This window comes from Saccostrea cucullata, unplaced genomic scaffold (genome assembly GCF_032062105.1).
Source record: "Saccostrea cucullata isolate Sc308-1 unplaced genomic scaffold, CSIRO_AGI_Scuc_v1 ctg6017, whole genome shotgun sequence".
Taxonomy (NCBI): Eukaryota; Metazoa; Mollusca; class Bivalvia; order Ostreida; family Ostreidae; genus Saccostrea; species Saccostrea cuccullata.
Genome location: NW_026933555.1, coordinates 2,306 through 21,591, shown reverse-complemented (window position 1 = coordinate 21,591; position 19,286 = coordinate 2,306). Strand labels below are relative to the sequence as shown.

The following is a 19,286-nucleotide window of genomic DNA, read 5'->3' as shown; positions in this document are numbered from 1 at the left end:
TGAGAATAGAACTTTCGAGATAAAGGCGGAAATAGTATTGATGACGTTAGAGACATATATACGCTCTCCAGATCAACATATTTACACATTCAATATTCTCTTTTTTGCATGTTACTTAATCCACTATATGCATATTAATTTAAATTTGGCTCTCCAGATCAACATATTTACACATTCAATATTCTCTCTTTTGCATGTGACTTAATTCACTATATGCATATTAATTTAAAATTTGCTGTGTTGTGTTCGTCTGTATATTGAAAGTTTTTGATTTACAAATTGATATATAAAAAAAATATCCGTTCTGTGTGAACTAAGCACTTTGAAGAAAATAATATTGTACGCAGTATACATTACAGCGATGTATATACAAATCATTCTACAAAAATACTTAACATATTATTTATTCAATCGATTCTGCATTTTGGAGATTTAAGAAAGTTCCGTCATAAATTCATTTTCTCTATTTACGTAGTGACAATGAGCAAAGATAGATAACTCTGACTTGTAAGTGGGAATAGAACTTTCTAGATAAAGGCGGAGGTAGTATCCATGACGACGCAGACCTCTATATCCACACTTTTCACATAAAAAAAATAATTAGACTTCGAGTTTCCATATCCACTTCTGCATGAAAGATTACGTTGGTGACTACTTTCAGTATATGCATAGTTTAAAGTTGTCAGCGTAGTGTAAATCTGTAATGTCTGTTATGATTATATTGAAAAAAAATATTCTTAATTCATTCTCTAATTTGAATGCGAAATTATCCCGGAATCCGACTTTTATTGTCGATTCTAAAATATTATATTTACTCAAAAGGGAACTGAGAGATAGAAGAGTAGGTGTAAAGCCTTTAGAAATAAATTGATATCTGCAACTTAAAAGAAAAAAAAATCAATCTATAGATTGGATTTGGTTTTAACACGTATATTTCATTGATTAAAAGTCTTATAGTGTTATTTATTTTACATGATCTATACTTTTATATACCCGAGAATTTATTAAAGATGAGAAAAAGCGATTCTTGAATATTTGTGAAATACAAGTATTATGTGAAAGTTACGCGTTTCTGTGTGAAATAATGCCACGCTAAAAACATGATACAAAAACATCTGCAAAGGTCTGTTGATATGTTAGATAAAGTATACGAATGAACACAGTTTTATGCAATGCTATATAATTATATGTATGTACATGCAACCTTAAGTATTTTCCTTTTAATTCATAAAACATAAAATTACCGAGTATGTAATTCTTTTGAAGCCCCCCCCCCTCTTGATTTTATTCGGAGACATTATTGCAACTGTGGGCCTTTGAATTATAAATTCGCTATACAATTAAATCTGGAACATGTGGCCATAATTACCATTAACATGTATACAGAATTCATATTCTATAATAGTAGATTTTTCATTACGCAAGATACTGAAATTTACATGTCTGAGAGAGAGAGAGAGAGAGAGAGAGAGAGAGAGCACTCGCGCTCACCGACTTGTGGGGAACTCACACCTGACAAAGGACCTTTCTTATGGGGAAAGTTCAGAATTGTGGGGAACTCTCTCGTTCCCCACAAATATGGTCATGGGGTTTTTTGAATTCTACGTGTTCTACTGATAATATTTATTCGATTTGTGGTCATTTTTGAAAAAATCCCCATAAGTCCGTAAAATTGACTCGCGGTAATTTTCTCACTGCACCGTAAAACGAATGTTTGAGGATGCTGGGAAATGTTCATTCGGAACGCAGCGGAATTTAAACTGGTCCCCATATGATACCAATTTATTGCGGGCAATGGCTGCTCCGAGAATATGTGGTAAGTAGATTTTTTATCATATTTTAAAGATATTATAGGCTGAAAACTTAATTTAACTACGTAAATCATGCATGCAGTTATTTCTTACAGACGTTCGTAAAGTAACATTTAATAATGAATGCACGTAAAACTTTGGGAAAGTTTGACCCGACCTAGACCTCGGTTATTTTTTATTTATTTGATTGTATCATGTTTATAGGCTTAATGGCTATCCTGAAAGAACAAACTACGGATTTATATGAATTCAGCACCCCCGGGATATGGTAAGCGTTTAAGGCTTGTCCCCATTTTTTGTGAAACGCGACCATCCTTCTCATGCCCATACAAATTATGCTAGACGGTGCGACTGTCTGGTCTTTAGCTGTTTAGTGAGGCCTGTGTGGGCCAATTAATTGTAAAAGTTAATCTGACTTAAACTGTACGTGTATTTATAAACGATGTCAGTCACACACTGACTTAGTGTCAGAAATGTATCACAGAGAACTCCACCTTTTCAAAAGGTCCATTGAAATCAGTACATTTATAGATTTATGTAGCTAAAATTTCTTAGCTTGGTTAGATTATTTAACATGTTTAATTCTTCCAAAAAAAGCTTGATTTAGTTATCGTTTTTTTATCAAGTCATTCTTCCTACTTGAACATATTTCTTCGCATGCGTTGGTTTGCATAGTGTCCATTTGCCTTCATTATCTTTCACCTGCACCCTGTTCTACATTCATCCTGATTGCCCTACTGAAAATATTTTCATGATTTTAGACCATCATTATCGATGTATCATAAGTATTTTTTTTTATTTTTTCTAAGGCCAAGATAAATAGATAGTGTTTCCTATTTTAACCTTAGAAAAGATAGGGTAGCACTATAGGTAGGTAGGAAAAACATTTTTATTTTATTTTAACATTTTATTGGCAGGCACGCTGCCACTTTCCCCCAGGATTTCACTGTCAAAATATTTCTGATTAATATGTGTAAGATATGCATTTCTCAAACATGGAAGTGATCAAGATTGGGAATTCATTTCTAATTGTAAACTGGAATTCCGAATACTGTAATATGTGTATATAATTTGGTGCTTTCAAAATTTAGCATAATCACTGGGTTGGCATAATCATTAATTAGCGCTACACATGTATGTGCAGTGTATTGTATATATCAATATGTAAATTATTTCTTAGCAGTATTCATGAATTAGTGCATTGTTGTCTGCACCAAAGCCGCTAAAATATGAAGCCTGCATTTTAACGTATACATACAGTAGTTTACTCATGGAAAGATATTAGCAGAAAGAATATTGAGGGTCGGCTCCTATACTTATTAAAGTTAGGCGGGGAACTAAACATGCTGAAAACACACTACTTATTTATTTAGGCCCAATTAAAATGTCTAATAAATTCATTTTAATTAAATACTTATTGTTAATTAAAGATCACCTTTTATTTTTAAAATTTGTTACAATTCAATCCTTGGCCTTGGGGTTTAGATGCTGATGGAATAAATAAGAAACAAAATCATATGTAAAAAATAACTAAAAATCATTTTCAAAACCTCAATTACTATTGAATTATGATTGGGCGTGGTATACAAAATAATGCGAATTGGAGGAAATGGAGATACATAGTAGGGTGAATTCACCATGCATCGGATACCCTTGTACTTCAACAAGTTTTAGCGATATTGCTACCGACGGAAAATTATCAAAATGGAGTTTAACATTTAGTTTGTGATTAAAATAACAATTTAGGACACAATTATATGTCGTTTATTGAGAAAATATTCCCGAAAATCGAGTTTTTAGAAAAAACTGAAAATTCACCATGGATCGGACATTGTTCACCATGCATCGGACAGACGGTATGGAGACTGGAAAAATATCATACCTTTATCACAGTGCTTTAAAATCCTTGATATGATAATATTTTCATCTTTCATCTAAGAAATAACCCTCAACTTTAATTTAATCGATGATATTATTGCATAAATGTAGAATGATTCTCGAGACCTCACTCTGCCTAAGAAATGCTTTAAAATGCTTATAATGCCGTAATTCGCGCCTTTTTCTCATGGTTTATCATACTCTGGTTTGTAGAAATAAATTGAGTAAAATTCCAGACGTCATATATCTATGACTTGTATTTTGACTGAAAATATAGAGGTTTTTTTTCTTTTTCCGCAAAAATCAGCTGTCAGCTGGGTTCTGTATGAAAATCGTAGTGCTTACCTTTGCAATCGAAAAGTGTCCGATGCATGGTTAATTTATGTCCGATGTAGGGTGAAAATAGCATACTAGTAAAAACCAGCTCTAATAAGAATTAAACAAACATTGAAGTGAAATTAAATCATAATTTATGTAAAATTACCAATCCCTGACAAAATTCACCAAAGTCCGACTCGTTCCGTGGAAGTCGAATTTAAAAGAACGATAACTCTAAAAATTGCAAAATCATAAATTTCGGGTTATTCCCCTTAGATGATGTAAAAATATGACGTAACTTCAAGGCCATTTGCGGGGTATTTTTATCACAACATGATAAACACAATCGGTATCATTAAAAAATTTAAATCTTCGTCTTCATGACAGAAACAAATAAACACACAGAACTCTTAAGTTGAAAGAGAGTTTGTTGCCTAAAATTGTCCGAAGCAAGGTATGTGTCCGATGCATGGTGAACTCACCCTAATAACAATTAGATCAGCTTTTATGATAGCGAGCATATTAAAAATTTAAAATTGGTTATAAAATTGAAAGGTAATGTTGAGATTTTAAGATTCAATATCTATTATATCTATTATTCATAATTATTTATATTTGCTTAACTGAATTTATACCTTTTTAAATTTATTTACATATAACGATCGCGCTCAAATTTTTTGGTCTGATAATGCTTCCTGATTTTGGTCTTTTATTTTTAGGTCACCTGAGTAAACTCAGGTGACCTATTGCTATCCGTTTTCGTCCGTCGTCGTGTGTCGTGCGTCGTGTGTTAACATTTGAACATGTTAAACTTCTTCTCTGAAACCGTTAACCAATTTTAACCAGTTTTGGCATATAGCATGTATGGTGAAGGGAAACAAAAATTGTGAATTTCAAGGTCCTAGCCCCCCTGGGGCCTGAGGGATGGGGCTATAACCACCAAAATAATATAATCTTTAAAAATCTTCTATACTCCTGGAGACCAAGCAGTTAAACTGTTGGCATGATTGTAATCAGGTCTGAGTCCTCTACCAACATTGTGAAATTCATGGCCCTAGGGTCAGGGGTTATAGTGCTAGGGCGGGGCTAAATAAGTAGGTAGTGAAAATGCATTATTTCTTTGAAAATCTTCTTCTCTGCTCCTGGGCAGTGCTCCAAGTCACACTTGCTCTCAGGTCGCAAAATGGCGACCTAAAAAATTTTTTGGTCGCCATTTTAGAATTTTTGGTCGCCATAATAAAATATTTCACTCGCCATAAAAAAAAAATTGTGAATTAAACTTCATAATTTAGATAAGGATATGTATTATGTCTTTATTATATCATAGATTACTTATTTCTGTGACTATAAAAAATTGCTAGGTTGAATGAAATATTTTTATTGAATACTTGTACATGTACCCTTTAATATGGTTGTACAGAAGAACACAAGTAATCTCACTAATCTGATCACAGAAATAAAATATTATCAAATGAAAATACAAGCTTGAAAGCTGTTGAGACAGGACTTTGCCTGCTGTTTGTCATGTTTACTTACTACTGCGTACATAACTCATTACACAGTCATTATAAATGTCGCCAAAACACTCTTTATTAACATGATAATACAATCATGATTCATTGTAATATGCAAGCAATTGATCAAATGCTTCAATAACAAGGTCGGATCTTAAAAAGTGTACGAAGTTTGGATGCCATTCTATCAGGAACATTATTTGACGAAGTCTCTGGTTCAGGTTCTATCAAACTTTGTACAGCATGCCATGCTGTCATAACATTACGTGATCTAAGTCCATGCAACGCTTTGTAAAGTGTATTTAAGTATATGTCTTCAAACATTTTCTTGATAGAGAATCTTGACAAATGAAATCTCGATCCCGATCTTAAAAATTGGAAGTTTCCAGCCCAAATTTTCTCAGTTGCGAAAATGCGAGTGTGTTTTCATTTCTAGTCGCAAATTCAATTTTTTGGTCGCAAATGCGACCATTTTAGTCGCAACTTGGAGCACTGCTGGGTATTAAATAAACCAACTAAGTACATAGTTATGATGAGCAAGAGTGCCTCTACCTAAATTGTGATTTTTATGGCCCCAGGGTCAGGGGTTCTGGTGTTAGGGCGGGGCTCTATTGCTTATATAGTGAAAATACATTGAATTCTTTGAAAATCTTTTTCTCTGCTCCTGGGTATTAAATAAACAAATTAAGTACATAGTTATGATAAGCAAGTGTGCCTCTACCAAAATTGTGAATTTTATGGCCCCAGGGTCAGGGGTTCTTGTTTAAGGGGGGGGGGGGGGGGGGCTCTAATGATTATATAGGGAAATGCATGAATTCTTTGAACATCTTATCCTTTGCCCCTGGTTAATATGCTAATGATCTAATTACATAATTAAGGCCAGGATTTATTTTTTTTAGTTTTTCAAACCCTCCGCTCAAGGTTTTGAATGTTCAGAAAAAAAATAAAACATTTTTTTCTTTCCGATGTCAAATTTGAGTCGGGATCGAGATTTCAAATTTACGAACTCGCACTTCCGGTTTTAGGATGAAACGGCGGGTAAATAAAGCTAGATCTGAGAAGAGCTTGGTTTAGTGTAAAATTCATCGATAAGAGTGCCATTCAAAACGTTTCACCCGTTCAAAAGACAAATAAAATGCTGACGACTTTGTTGCACAATGACATGATGGTGAGATAATTATGTATTCGTTTCAAAAGTGACTGTAAATTATTTTCCTCCCCCAGGTTTTTAACTGCCCGTGGTAGCTATTGCATATTGCCAGGGACATTGTTTAGGTCTCTATTATAGCTTACAGTCTAAGCATCATTCCTCAGAAAAGGGTTGCTTATGCATCAGGTGTAATGAATAAAACTATGGGAGAAGTGAATTCAAATTTGAGGAAGAAATAAACAATAACCTGAAGAAATAAAAAAAAATTCAACTATTAAAAGGCAAGAACATACAAATATATACAGGCATGTAGTATCATTTGTATCAGCCAGAAAAATTATTTTACACTTTATAATTGAAAAAAATGTTGACCCTACTCCCCAATACTCCCTGTCTGTTTTATGATAGGAATTATAATTTTAGGCATCAAGTAAATTTTAGAACAATGTCTACACATTCATGTAACACATAATAAAAAAATAAAGATATATTGCAATATATTTTGATCAACATCACAAAATTTATATAACTGGCCCAAACTGGCAGATGATGAAATAAGCAATTAAATGTTCTACTTTCCTATTTGTAAGCATTATGTGTCCAGTGGTAAGGAGCCTATTAGGATAGCATAAAAAAAGAATGACATACCAATGTTAATAATTGATTTATCCAAAAAAAAATTTATTTCCTTCTCCTTTGGGACTTTTTTATTCTCATGTTCATAACTAAACCTAAACATAAAAAAAATGCTGGCCTTATAATGAAGAAAGGGGCCTCTTTCAAAATAGATAATTTCTCAGGGCTGCGGGGTCAGGGGTACCAGGGGGGTACTTTGACTAAAAATGAATTAATGCTTTGAAATCTGCCCTTTGATAAGCAATGGTGCCTCTTTCAAAATTTGTGAATTTCATGGCTTTTGGATTAAAACACGAACCAAATATAATCACTGGAAAGTTGTTACATGATACTCAGGTGACCTATAAGGCCCGAGGGCCTCTTGTTTTTTTAAGAAAACCATTTGATTTCTGCACCCACTCCTCCTTTCTAAAAATTTTTAATCTGCCTCTGGTAACTTTACGCTGTAAATTTCTATTCTCATTTTAATTAAAATTAAATAAATACTAACAGCACTATCATGCAATTTCAATGACTATCATTTAATGTATTGATTCAGTTTTTTGTCATTCCTAAAAATAAGTTGTACTGTATCGTTGATTTTTTGCATATAAAACACTTTAAACAGTTTCTGCTCATCAAACATCCACGAGAAAGTGTTCTGTTTCGCAGTTATTCTACGGTTGATTTAAAAGGGAAAGCTCTCTGGGCCATGTCACAAGAAGGAAAAAAGTAAAATATTTTTCATACCTACCTACCCACTGTTAACAATATAATTCAGGAAAGGGCATACATTAAGTCTTAATTTTGGCATGCCGCATGGGGTCAAAAATTACTATTGAGTGATGTGGAGATATACCTGTCTTGTAATTATAGGTAAAGATATGAACACTTTAAAAAAAATATACAATGAAATCTTTGAACTGAAAGCAAAATTATCATTGCAGGTTTTCGGGTTTTCACCACAAGATCAAATTATACAACTTTATTCTTGAAAATGTTAGAGACTGAGACTTGGAGTCAAAGTCAACAGACACACTTGCATGGACATGAAGGATGTAAAGAACTAGAGTATTATAACTGAAAGCATTTTGTCTGGATTTGTGTATGGAAACAGAAGGATTTAGTATTGGTAAGTCAAGATAGCTGTAAAATCTCATTTTGAACTCATATGTGAGCAGTACTGTAAACCAACTACCAGGGCCATCATTTTTTTATTTACTGTTTTACGGGACCGCCGACCCTAATTTTGGCTAAAATGAAATAAAAATAAAAGTCTCTTCTTCAAGTTTTATTTTTGTTTCTCCCGCCGATAGCTTATTTATAGTCACTGAAAAAATAAAAGAAACGTCAACAAAATTCTAACAAGCCTTTCAAAACGTGAATTGTCATTGGCTAAGGTAAATGTATCCATCCAATCACAGTTGGCAAAACTAATGAGCATGAATGTGAAGCGTGCACAGCATGGAAGTTAGCGGCAAAATGTCAGAATCATTGGATAATTTTTAAGACACCCAGTCATTTTAAAAAATGACATGGCATTTATTAGAAAAAGCATTAATTTTAGATTAACTTTTAATGAAAGATTGAATAAAATAGACGGAATAGTAATCTTGATCAAATGTTACGTACGCGGAGGGCCATGTGGAAATTGAGGTTCTGTCAACCCCTGTTTTGAGAGGTTTCAAGTACGTAACATCTTTGACAATTGTTTAAAAGCATTGAAATATGGCTTGAAGATTATTCTGAAACTCATTTTTAATACAATAATGTTTTCTTTTACTTGTAACAAGAGAACAGAACACTGTAGAAAGTGGCGTGACTGAGGAAATTCGGGTCACAACTTCCACTCGTTAATATCATGTTAATCACACTTATTACGATTCAGAATGGAATTTTACTTGCTATGTAACAAATAAATGCACATGTGGGTGTTTATAACAGCTCTTTCTTTGTAAAACAACCTTTTTACCACTATGGAAAAACAAAGCAGCAAATGATATGTCCATACAACATGTACAAATATGACCTGTTTTTTTAATTAAAAAATTGTGGATTAAAACGAGTTTTTAGAAATATTTGAATTCTGCAGTAAACAAAGTAATTGTCATAGTCTATTTTACATGTAATACTTATGGTATTACATGTACGTGCATTTTCTACAATCATGTACGTTGATAGTTATAGCATTGAGGCAATTTTTATATGTTTTCAAGAGATAAGATTTATTTATCCACCTATATGTATATTAATTTGAATTGCATTGAAAAAGATATGCATATTTTCTTGAAATTAGTCTCACTTGTTAAATAATTGAACCAATCCATTAAAAGCCTCACTATATGCTTGCCATATGAAATCTACTCAAAAATTCTAAAATCTTATTATTTTTTGAATACCCCAAAATTATGATAAAATTGTTTTGCATGCATTGATTTCTCAAATAACACCCTTTTTCTACCAAATTTTGGCAATAAAACAATTCCATTCTTAATTTAGAAAATAAAATAAATTGTTACATTTGTTTATTTTATTTTTATTTTTCTGACCGACTGCTTGAATTTGGAGATTTTATTTTTATTTTTATTTCGACCCCCCGACTCAAATTTTGAAAAAAAATTCCCGTAAAACAGTAAATAAAAAAATGTTGGCCCAGGTAGTACACATGTACCCTATTTGTGTCATCTTTTATTTGTATATCTAATCTGTGTTGATTAATTTCCGTGACTAATGAAAGGAAACATTCTCTACAAATATAAAGCAAAATTAATAGTTCAGGGCAATTAATAATTTACTTTTCACTAGTATATGTAGATCATGAAACTGGCAAATATTTCTTGCACTCAAATAAAAGTTGGTTTACACTAACTTTACAGTACTTCCATTGCTCTAAAAACAGAAATAATAAAAAAAAAAGCATGCTGATATCATGTATGTTATGAAGCCTAATACATGTACAGAAGTATATAAACCGGTATATCTAAAATAAAAAAAAAAAATGGTCCTTGTTCATGATTTCAAAGTAGGTTAAAAGCCTCATGAGCATGCTGAGAAGTTGTCAGAAAATATACATGTGTGCTAACCATGCTAACTGTGTAACAATAATCAGAAAATTTTACAAAATATAATCAAAATTTGGTTAATAATAATTAGTCATTGGCCAATTAAATCCATCAATGATTAAATTAGTACTTATATATACTGTCTCCTGATTTTATGACTTTTTATCCTTTTCAACATACTTATTATTTTTGAATTGAAAACATTTTTTTTTACCTGAGAAAATTAAAATTTGCAATTTGTTTTAAATCTAGTGAAGGAAAACAAATGTTTTTAAAATTAATGTGCTTTGATTTAAAAGACTTGTAAACATTAGATTAGTAATACATGTAGTTTCAATACAATTATTAATATTGATGATTGATTTTTTTTTAAGATTTGATAGTTATTTTATTTGTTGAAAAATAATTTTTATCTTTAATGTTCATGTATAATAAAATAATGTATTTCTCAATAAGTGATAAATGTTTCCCACAAGTCAGCAATATACACTGAAGTGTACATTTATTGGTTGGGTTCAAAGGCAACATTTATATGGAAACAAAGTTTTAAGGGTAAAGCAATGGTCAATACATGTGTATTCCTCACAAGTGAACAGTGAGAAATATTCCCCACAAGTCAGCAGTGATAAATATTACCTAAAATTGTTAACTGTTAGAAGTATTCCCCACAAGTCAGCAATGATAAATATAACCTACGTGAGAAATATTCCCCACAAGTCAGCAGTGATAAATATTCCCCACAAGTCACCAATGAAAAGTATTACAAGTTAACAGTGATAAATATTCCCCACAAGTCAGCAGTGAGAAATATTCCCCACAAGTCAGCAATGAAAAGTATTACAAGTTAACAGTGAGAAATATTACCCACAAGTCAGCAATGATAAGTATTACCTACAAGTCAACTGTGAGGAATATTCAATAACAACATACAATTATTTTAACCCATTCTCAATCAAATTTGGGGAGTAAATTGGAATTAGCATGTCTGTCTATCTTTCTATAGGCATTACATATTGAGGGATAATGGTGGCATTATTTTTTAGGAAATCTCACATCAACTTCCTGTTTATCTGTGCGTGTAAATTTTTATGTTTTTTTTTTCAGCAACTACTAAGGTAGCAAGAAGTTTGAAATTTTTTAACACTCTTTGTCGAGGCATATTATATACTGGTAGTGAGATTCATTTTTATGCAAATTCGATGTCAACTTCCTATATATCCACGTGTCTCGAGATCTGTACGCAATTTTTGTTGCAGTTTTTTCACCAACTGACTATCACAGATATAAAAATGTGGTACATGTATCCATTAGATTGAACCCTAGCAATTAAAATCCTGAGTAGCATTCTCTACTGAGACTAGCAAGCTAACCACTATGCTACACAAGTCCTGATGAGGATTGGCATTTAAATCATGTTTGTGATATGACCATTGACTCAGTGGACTTCAAGTTTTTCTCGAAAAGATACAAAAGTTATATCATAAAATTATAATTTTTTAAAAGGTTTATTGGGTTTTTACTCCATAATTTTGGAAATCAAAATAGTATATTTCATTTTGTATGCAAACTTTGAGGATAAACTTGAAAAAAAAAAGTGGAGTGAAGACCCACTCATACATTTCAAAACATTGTTTTAAAAAGTGTGTAGTGTTGTTATGATAGTCGCTGACTATCGAAAAATCGTCGTTTAAAGGCCCAGATTGGCGACAATCGATTGTAAATATTATCATCGATAGATCACTCATAATATTTTTCAAGCCGTATTTCTCAAGCCGAGCAGGTTTAACTTTTATATTCACCAAAGGGACATCACTCTAATCAGCAGTAAACAAAATGAGAACGTGCATGGTGAAGAGGTTATAATTATTATATCCATATCCTGGTGCATTGTCTTTTTAAAATACTTCTAAGGATGAATAAATCTAACCTTTTATAACATTTAAAATTATCAATTATATAAGTGATTGTGTTCTTCTGATTCAATTTGATAATAGTAAATCTGTCCACTTTTACAACACTAAAAGTGTGAAAAAATGACTCAATTTGCCCTTTTTCGCGTGTGTATTATATTTTACAGGCCAAAAACTTCAATCTTCATGATATCTGTATAAGTTGTAGAGATTTGACAGATTTATATAAAGTATACTTTAATTTTAGATGAAATATTTCGGAAAATTTTGATACAATACTTGATATCGCAATTACTTAACTTAGCTGAACTCTTTCATGAAGGAGGTAGGTATCATCTGTTGGGTGGGAGCAAATTGTGCTATTCAATACAATTAATGCAAGATCGATCATTGTAGCATTTATAAGGACAGATAAGTAAAAAATCCTAGTGGAATACCTCGCTAGACAATCGCTGAACCAGCCTTATACATTTTTGAGAGGAGCCAATCCTAAATTGTCACATTTTTAAAGATATGTTTAATTATGCGGACTCTTATAGTTAAATTTTCATTGAAAATCGTCACATTTTTCAGTATATAAAATATTCTTAACTTTCCTTATTTGACAATCTACTATTTGGAATTCAATATCTGGCAAAACATCGTGATTTTGGCATTAAATTGTTCGAATTATTCGATTGTCACTAATGTAAACAATGTCATTTGCCCCCAGAAATTTAGACTTTTCTTGACTCCCTCGCAAAAGAGTGGAGGTAAGTTAGATAACTGCGAGGTACTCATTGGTAGTCGCGACATAACATATTGAGATTTAATTTTTTCACCTTCATGTTTGTTGCGCTATAGGCTTATCCCTTGTTATGTTCTCGGACTCCCATCTCATTTATCATCCAATCATTTCCAAAGCATGTGAATTATATTTAGATGATAATTAAATACATATGATAAACAATAGATAAAAATTGATATTTTTGTCCTTTCTACTCTTCATGCATATAACATGTATAAAGTCCACAACAATAAAATGATTCAACAATAAAATGATTCATTTGATTTTTGTCAGGATTTGTTCATCGACATCCAACATATTGTTTACATGTTTATGTTACGTTTGTCCCAGAAATCCTGAAAGATTTGTACACTCTGCAACTTTTTTACAGAGGAGCGCACTAAAATCTTAAACTCTTCCATAGTTGAAATAAGACGTATTGGTAAATAGATTTTGCCCTGTAGTCCATCTGGCTGTTTGTCCTCAAAAACTTTAACCTTGCTCATAACTTTGGAGTGAGTGGGGCTATGGCTTTCATATTTCACTGCTGTACACTTGTATTTCTTGTGACAAGACCTTTCTTTGGGTACCACCACCACCAAATTTGACAAAAAAAACTATGAGGTTTGGAGAGTAAAATGGAGGATAGGTCAGGTGACAGGAAACATGAGTACAGTCATGTATATTTTTTTGCCCCGGTATAGTGTCATATTTGATATTATATGGAATATGTGATTTGCAGCACATTCTTACTGATATTTCTTTAAATTACAGGTATCCTGAATTTTTCTCAACTTCTAGCCAAGATCCTGTACTTAAGCTGAATGTGGAGGACAGATGTACACACAGTACTAGTATAGAGGGTAAGTAGACCATAAAAAAAAACAAGATGTGTTTGTGAAACACTATGCGCCCGGCGGCAACAAAGTTTGGAAAAAGCTATTTTTAGCATTAAGGTCACAGCCAAGGTCACAAAGTCATTGACCTTGGTGTCATTTGAAAGAGGTTGATTAGTGGAGTATGGAGTGGACTCCATGCCACTAAACTGGAAGTGAACACTGCAGTGAATATTTTACGTAATTGAAGAAAAGAAAAAAATTGTATGTAAATCTTCATGTACAATATTATGTTTCCATATATGTGATCAATTAAAAAAATATATATTTTCAAAAAAAAATAATGCCTCATCAGGTCGGTAAGACAAGCTGTTTGGCTCTTTGTTGACTTGGCTTTTCAATGATTTAAATTTGGCACCGTGTAAAAATAGAATTATCTGTCCCTGGTACATATCGTCTTACAAGTAAGGAAAAGAATTGATAACTTTTAAAGTTTTCTTAAAAATGTTTAAAATAACTGAATCAAAATATGTTGAATAATTATCTGTCCCTGGTACATATCGTCTTACAAGTAAGAAAAAGAATTGATAACTTTTAAAGTTTTCTTAAATATGTTTAAAATAACTGAATCAAAATATGTTGAATAATTATTTATTTTATTTCATTTGAACAAGCTTTCATCATCATGATCATGTTCATAGACGTCAAATATACACTGCAAGATTTACTTCCAGTTTAGTGGCATGGAGTCCAGGATGAGCTGTTAAAGTGGAAAAAGGGCCAGAAACGGCCTGTAGTCGTCAAGCAGATTGGATTTCTTAACTTGAATAAATAGTAAAACGCTCCGAATACTGAATTTGTTGCGACATTTTTTAGGCCAAGCCCAGATCTATTAGTTTAAGTGTGTCCCCCAAAACATATTGCCATCATGGTGTATTTTAGTTGAAGGTAGGAAAATTTCTTTCCGGATTTTTTTTTTTGACGATAAGAACTTCAGACTCCTGTCCTATAACATTTTTAAAAATATTTATTGATTTTCTTTAAAGTCACTTGCCCACGGGCATGTACCTATTAAAAAAATTCACTTGCCTCCCCCCTTAAAAATTCACTAGCCCCGGGCGTCGGGCAATGGGATTTGTCAGACCCTGGTAGTGTAGATTCAAGCTTGTTCAAATCATGACCCCCCAGGGGTAGGGTGAGACCACAATGGCTGATCAAAGTTTTACATAGGAGTATATAGGAAAAATCTTTAAAAATCTTCTTCTCAAGAACTACTGGGCCAGGAAAGATGAAACTCATGTGTAATCATCTTCAGGTAGTGTAGATTCAAGTTTGTTCAAATCATGACCCCCAGGGTAGGATGGGGCCACAATAGCTGATCAAAGTTTTTCTAGGAGTATATAAGAAAAATCTTTAAAAATCTTTTTTCTCAAGAACCAATGGGCCAAGAAAGATGAAACTCACCCGGAATCATATTCAGGTAGTGTGGATTCAAATTTGTTCAAATCATGACCCCCAGGGGTAGGGTGGGGCCACAATGGCCAATCAAAGTTTTACATTGGAGTATATAGGAAAGATCTTTAAAAATCTTCTTCTCAAGAAACACAGGGCCAGGAAAGATGAAACTCATGTGAAATCATCTTCAGGTAGTGTAGATTCAAGTTTGTTCAAATCATGACCCCCAGGGGTAGGATGGGGCCACAATGGCCGATGAAACTCTTTCATAAGAATATATATGAAAATCTTTTTAAATCTTCTTCTCAAGTACTTCAAAGCCATGATTAGTGATATTTATATGGAATCAACCCCCTTAATGTATATTTTAGTTTATTCAAATCATAACCAAGCGACCCCCCCCCCCCCCGCCTCTCAATTTTTCAGTTTTGACCTGATCTGTGCTTTTTCCTAGACAATGTGCTCAGGTGAGCCCCGGTCAAATAAAAAGGTCAAGGATTAAAATCATTCCAAGGTCCGAAACATCTCGATCTTGTCTCACAAAAGGGACATCAAAAATTAAAACCAAAATCAAATGTTACAATGAAAACAAGACTCACCGGGGTAGGGCGGTGCCACAATGGCTGATCAAAGGTTTACATAGAATATATAGGAAAAATCTTTAAAAAATCCACTGGGCCAGGAAAGATAAAACTCTTGTCGAAGCATCCGTAGGTGGTGTAGATTCAAGTTTGTACAAATCATGACACCCGGGGGTAGGGCAGGGCCACACTGGCTGATCAAATTTTTATATAGAAATATATAGGAATTTTTTTTTAAAATCCTTTGCTCAAGATCAGCAAAGCTATGATTGTGATATTAATATGGAAATATCCTCAGAGTTAATTCAAGTTTGTTCATAACATGATCTCTTGGGTTTAGGGAGGGTTAAAGAGGGGTCACAATGGGAGATCAAGTAATATGTAGGACAAATCTTCTTTTCAAGTATGGCAAAATTTAGCTGCAGATCTGTAGCACTATGGTTTTATAATTTGTCTGACTCTAACGCTACAGGTCCCGTAATGCAAAAAAGGTGGAATTTACGGGGCATTGTTTGCGCACTTTTGGGGAAAATTTTTCCATTTTCTAGCATTGGTCAATCAACTACCTTTCCATTCCTAATTCTGGACTTATTCTGTATAAAATAGTGTATATTTTATCCACCTCCCAACCATTTTTAGTTATATCTACAGATAAAAACTCACTTGAAGTGAATTTTCAGCAGTACATGTATAACATATAATTTTAATCAAGCGAGTTCTCAAGTATTAAAAAATTTCATCCCCCCCCCAACAAGTAAACTTCAATACTGAGCTGACTTGTGTTTTTTTAACTAGCCCATGTGCTCAGGTGAGCGATGTGGGCCCATGGGCCTCTTGTTTTCATTGTAACTTTTGATTTTGGTTTTCATTTTTGATGTCCCTTTTGTGAGACAAGATCGAGATGTTTCGGACCTTGGAATGATTATAATCCTTGACCTTTTTATTTGACCTTAATTCAAAATATTGCTTTGGAATTGACAATATATGATAGGGAATTAATATTTAACACAATAATATGCTATATATAATAGCACCTTACAAACTAAGACACCGAAAGCGAGGGACCACAATTATTTGAATTTGCTTGATTACATAATGTTGCTTTAAATGCTCAGAAATGATGTTTTCTAATTTCAGGTATTATCTCGGTACCTTAAAACTCCAAACGACAGGGAGAAGAAGAAAACTGCATATTTCCGATGTATCTTCACAGCAACATGACCCAAAGCACTACCATTAAAGGATTTGATTTGACATTAAGGAAGTAAAAAAATGAAGGCATTAGTCATAAAGAAAATTAAAGAACTTTATGTCTGAATATTATATCAACAATACCATAGATCTAAAGATGGATTATTTTGCCTTATAATTTATATTATTGCATGTACATGTAATTTTATTCTTTTTATATATAGAATCATGTAGTGTTACCATTTTTCAAAAAGCTTAAAAAGTTATGTAGGGCCACACCAATTTAATTTCTTGTTCGTCGGACATTTGATTTAAAAAAAGTACAAGCAGTTAAATGATAATATTACTACTCTTTGCTGGGCAATTTTTTAGGCGAAGCGTGAAAATTTGAGCGGACAATTATATTTTTTCTGATTTACAGAGTAAGCAGATATAAAATACAATAAATAGAGCGGAAATGGAACAGAAAATAGCACAGAATTCCTATGGTGCGAGAAATTGAAATTAATATTATTTGTATGGTTTTGTTTAAATAAGCGCGTGGGTCCGACGAACAAAAATTTTCATTAGTGTGGCCTAGATCATTTAGATTCAATTCATTTTTTTCTTCAAATTACCACATGCCAGAATTCATAAGAAGGAAATTTATATATGGCTGGTGGTTGTGGCCATTTTTAGACTATATTGATCTCCTTTAGAAGGAGAGCTCCTTATAAAATTTTACAAAAAATGACCAAATTTTAAAACTAAAATGTACAGAATTTTTCTTTGCCAAATGATAGTTCATAGAACCACAATTCTTCAATCATGTCTACTTGGAGATCAGTGGATGGATATTCATATACAATACACAGCTGAAGCAGGTTTTGTTAGGTTATTTTATTTTCAAAAGGAATGCATTATTTTCTTCAGTCCATTAATGTTAAGCTCTTTAAAAGAAACAATTGTAGAAGATTTATCATATTTTGTTTAGAATTTTGACGAATTTGTTAATCACTCAGTGAAAATTATCCCTTGTCATAATACAAATTTTTAAAATGTATGTACAAATACTTTTATGTTGAAATGACCATGCAAGGAAGAAAATAAAACAAGTTTAAGTGTACACTTTATGCTTTTATATCCAAATTGGCTTCTGTGGAAGGAGAAAGGTTCATATAATAGTATATTAATTAAAGGAGTACATAATGTCCTTTAGAATTTCAGTAAAATTACTTGACTTTCATGTTAAGGTCATAAGCAACGTAGTTTTAACTTTTTTGGATTCTACCTTGGAGTTGAAGAGTTCCACTAAATGAAGGGCCTGTGTGCAATATTTTTAATGTCTATATATGGATTTGTACACCTCTTCTTAAACAATTTTTGATGGAAAAAAAATCTGGAATTAATGTTTTATAATTTTTGTACATTTTTATTTAAATAATGCAGAAATTTCTTTTCAAAACCCCTGGAAACGCATGCTGATTTTTTGTCCAAGAACATTTAATGATATTATAAGTTTAAATTTAGAATATCTTGGAAAATTATCAGTAGGTAAGGTACGTTGTGTATGTCCTTAATAGACATGAATTTAATTCGAATGGGGGTTGCATTCCATTCCATCTTGTTTTGAAAATGAAAGGATTAACTTCCATTGTAATTGTCGTACATCTCAATACATTCATATACTAGAATGAGTAGATTATATAGAAGAAATTTGAGAGAAAAAAAGGAAAGGAAGTAAAAGTCAATACATGTGAATAAGGCCACACTGTCCGTCGGACATTTGATGAAAAAAGTACGAGCGGGGAAGCGGTTAAATAATAATACCGGTATTATTACTTTTTTGAAGGCAAAATTTTAAGACGGGGCGTGAAAAAAATTGAGCGGACAATTATATTTTTTCTGATTTGCAGAGGAAGTAGATTAAAAGTACGATAAACTAGTGCTAATTGTAACGGGAACCGTTACAGATGTTCCCCAAACGCTCCCCAACTCCCTTTCGGTGCCATATTCCCTGGAAGCTTCATTAAATAAGACAAACTCTGTGCATTTTTGACTTTAACAACGTTTTTCCGGAAGGATACCAATTATATTCAATTTTTAGCATTGCACCCAAGCGCATGTGAATGCATGTGCGTTATGACCATATCATCTTGTCTACACTATTTATATATTTTAATATACTATATATTAAAGCATTCAGTCCAAAAGTAATAA

At 32.6% G+C, this 19,286-nt stretch overlaps 1 long non-coding RNA gene across 1 annotated transcript; it reads left to right on the top strand.

The window, feature by feature from the left end:
• Nucleotides 1-1,466: 1,466 nt before the first annotated feature.
• LOC134238616 (uncharacterized) lies at nucleotides 1,467-17,271 on the top strand. The gene is made up of 4 exons (XR_009986053.1): nucleotides 1,467-1,816; nucleotides 8,234-8,418; nucleotides 13,799-13,887; nucleotides 17,034-17,271. It is a non-coding gene; the product is annotated as an uncharacterized LOC134238616 (long non-coding RNA).
• Nucleotides 17,272-19,286: the final 2,015 nt, after the last annotated feature.